At 38.7% G+C, this 4,014-nt stretch overlaps 1 protein-coding gene and 1 pseudogene across 1 annotated transcript in view; both read right to left on the reverse strand.

The window, feature by feature from the left end:
- LOC111384383 (primary amine oxidase-like) overlaps positions 1-4,014 on the reverse strand; it is a 23,823-nt gene that overhangs the window by 3,349 nt on the left and 16,460 nt on the right. The window lies entirely within an intron of this gene.
- On the reverse strand, positions 2,670-3,493 carry LOC111384378 (annotated as a pseudogene).

Here is a 4,014-nt window from a genome sequence, read left to right on the forward strand (position 1 = left end):
GTTTTCAATTTTACCGGTGAAGTTGTCTTTCTCAAGTCTTCCTACTGAAATCAAATTCCTAGATAATTCCGGAATGTATCTAACTTCCTTTAACATGTACACAAAGCCTGTGTTAAATTTTATCTTTATATCTCCAATTTCAGCAATTGTATAAGCGAAGTTATCACACAGAACTACTTGCCCATCATTAGATTCTTGCAAGTTTTCAAACCAGTTCTTTTCAGATGTCAGATGAAAAAACGCACCAGAATCTAATATTCATTCATGCATGTGAGAATTAGTAGTTAGATTTAATTCAGTAGTGTATGCGACTGGACTAGTGATCACATAGACTTCACCGTTTTCGATATCGGAGGTAGAGGATAACACATTTACCTCATCTCTTTCCTTAACCTTCTATTTTCCCTTTTCTTTATGACAGTCTTTTATAAAATGCCCTGTGCCTCCACAGCCATAGCATTTTCTAGCCTTAGTTCTAGACTTTGATCTAGGTCTACCATTCCCCTTCTTTTTCCAACTATTACTACTTGATTCGCCACTACTTTGGTATCTACCATGACTGGCTTGTCTAAATTGAGTTCTACCCCGCATTATATGCAACTCTCCACTCCTCCTATCCTGTTTTTCAGCCCTCATTTTCATCTCCTTACTCCAAAGAGAATCTACGACAATTTCAGGTGTTAACGTGTCCCTACCATACTTAATGGCATTTTTAACTTCTATATAAGAGTCCAGGATTGAATTGAGCAAGATAATGGCCTTATAGGTTTCAGACACGGCTTCATCACAATTGACAATATCTTGCACCAATTTGTTAATCTAAATTGAGTTTTACCCCGAATTATATGCAACTCTCCACTCCTCCTATCCTGTTTTTCAGCCCTCATTTTCATCTCCTTACTCCAAAGAGAATCTACGACAATTTCAGGTGTTAACGTGTCCCTACCATACTTAATGGCATTTTTAACTTCTATATAAGAGTCCGGGATTGAATTGAGCAAGATAATGGCCTTATAGGTTTCAGACACGGCTTCATCACAATTGACAATATCTTGCACCAATTTGTTAAATACATCTAAATTGTCGTCGAGATCCTTTGAAGGATCCATTTTAAAGCTGAAGAATCGTTCGAGTAGGTAGAGTTTATTCGGTGTAGATTTAAGCAAGTATAAGTCTTATAGTTTTTTCCAAAGTTCTTTGATGGTTTTTAGTTTTCCCACTTTTCTTAAGACAGCGTCAAACAAGTGTAATATTGTTGACGTATAGGCAAGCTCATCGGCTTCCTCTTTTTGTTCTTTTGAGATATCAGGTGCAAAATTGCCTTCGATGGCTTTTGACACCTTTTACCAAGAAATACCAAGCACTTTAAATCAAAAGAACAAGCACTCAATTAACGCAAATAATCCTAGTTCTAGCACAAGCAATGGTTATCCCTTCACGGTAACCCCAAAACCTAACGATCACCCTACACGATGATCTTGCTATTGCTGAATTTAAATGGATTAAGCCAATTTATCAAGTAGTATTGGGAAGCGTGATAAGATAATATCTTGTTAATTCTTGGTAAAAGTAACAATTAACCTAAACGCTACGTCTACCAAGAAATACCAAGCACTTTAAATCAAAAGAACAAGCACTCAATTAAAGCAAATAATCCTAGTTCTAGCACAAGCAATGGTTACCCATTCACGGTAACCCCAAAACCTAACGATCACCCTACACGATGATCTTGCTATTGCTGAATTTAAATGGATTAAGCCAATTTATCAGAGCGGACCTATCTGAGTCCGTAGAGTGGAGAAAAACGAGCTTGCTGTTGAATTTCAGTCGGCGTCGTACCAGGAGCAAAATCGTCCAACTTTTTCTATGTAACCTGAAACACAAAACAAAGTATATTAACGCGTTCAGGAGATCGAAACAAGCAAGTTACCTGAAGACAACGTCGCCGGACAGTCGGCCACGCGCCGCCTCTCCGGGAGTGCCTCGACCTGCTGGTGATGGGTATGGCCTCCGTTTGTCCAACTGAGCTTTGGTTTGTGAATAATTGATAATTTTCAGATTCGGGTTCTAAGGTTCATGTCCGAAAATCAGCCGATTTTGAGCCGATTTTTGCTACCCGTGCTCTGATACCAGATGTTAGGATCTTCGTTAAGCTGCTCAAAGTGATTTACGGGCTCGGTTAACCATTAAACATCAAATTCAACACCAAATCGAGAGATGACCGATCGCCGGCGTCCGCCCTTCCTATGGTTGCTATTTCCTCTTTTGCTTGTTGATTCTACCACACGCTTAGGATGGATACCACATAGGTAAGAGTCACAAAGCCTCAAGCAATTGGTAGGGAAGATAACTTGGCAGGAAGCATGAAGGAGAAGAAGAAGAATAACACCTCTCTCTCTTGGGTTCTCTTCAAGCACGGCACAAAGGAGTAGGGGTTAACTACCAATATATATATTAGTTAAATGGCCAACTTAAGGTAAGTCACAATATGGTAAGTAGGCTCGACTAGGGTTAAGTCCCAATAGAAAAACAACAAGCCACAAAGAGTATAAGCCATCCAATAGGTAAAGCAATGTTAGGTCGGTTCATCCATTATTCGATGTTGAATTATCGTTCAGTCATTCATGTCGACTGATAAAACTGGTTTTCATCATCGCCCGGGAGGTCGTTTGACATCATGATGTTTAACACACCGGTTTGAGGTCAAAGCCTGATGAGACTGTGGGCATCATGGGGAAGTCTTCTTGGCACGGGACGTGATGAAAGCCCAATGTGTACCATAAAACAATGTCCCTGTCCTCAATAGGTCGATCCCTGGAAATTCAAATACAATTTTATGAGCATCGGACAATAAAAGAGTATGCAGTAAGATGTAATGCAATGTTATTTTGGCTGAATATTATTACCTGTCAGACCATACTTGAAGAGTATCTTCACCATGACTCTGATAGGCAAACAAACATCCAGATCATTGCTCCGACTTGTTATACTGCGTAACCCAAAATTGGTTATTAGTAAATGCACTTCTCTTCTGTGGAGGATCTTCAGGATCGAGCAAACTAGCAGCGGTGCCAGCAGGAACCACCTTATGGCCAATAGGATTACCCACTTTTGTTTTCTTGTTTGGATTAACCACGTGGAATTCAGATGGATTGTACAACGACAACTTAATTTGTGCTTCTTTCTCAGTTTTAGCCACTTCCTTGTTAACTTTCATGTAGCTCTTCCTTGGTGACTTCCCGTTGGTGTATTCCCTTTGCAGGTGAACATTTACAAAAGAATCATCTATGCCATCAATATCCATATCGAGGTAGAAATTGACGTAGTGATCGTGCACAACTCCAATTATATTTTCTGATAAGAGGGTGCCATAGAGTTCTTCTCCGTTTACTTGGTTCATGTTCACATAAGAGGTGCCTTTCACAATCACTATGCCAGTAAGTGAAACCTGGACAGTTATTAGCGCATTAGAATTAAGAATTATATAAGCAATTTAGGCTAAACACAACTGTTAAACCCAAAAAATAATAATGATAAATAAATAAAAAATCATATATTTCTTGACTAATGAGTACTTTGACAAATTGTTTTGACAATAAATTTATATGCCTTAGACAAGCAACAAGTTGATGAATTACAACTATTGAGGAACAAGGTGATAAATGCAGAAAGCCGCACATTGTGGTCCTTGTGAACCCTTTTATGTTTGGCAGATTCTAAACATATTGTGGCTGCCAATTGCTAGCAAGATTTGGTCGATAAGGCCAAGATTCATTCCATGGCTTCATTCGTAGACGCTGTGTTAAGTAAATATTTCTAGATTTTCTCTGCAATATTGTATTACATTCAGTTTGTAATTTGTAACAATAGTGACACAAGATATTAAATCAGTCTTAGTTGCAAGGATGGTAGCGTCACTCGCTAACTATGATTATGTTATCAACTGGGAATTCCATGCAACTAACTATGATTATGTTATCGACAATGAAATGCACGAAAAGTTATTTCACCAAA

The sequence above is a fragment of the Olea europaea genome, unplaced genomic scaffold, assembly GCF_002742605.1.
Source record: "Olea europaea var. sylvestris unplaced genomic scaffold, O_europaea_v1 scaffold2902, whole genome shotgun sequence".
In the NCBI taxonomy this organism is placed as follows: Eukaryota; Viridiplantae; Streptophyta; class Magnoliopsida; order Lamiales; family Oleaceae; genus Olea; species Olea europaea.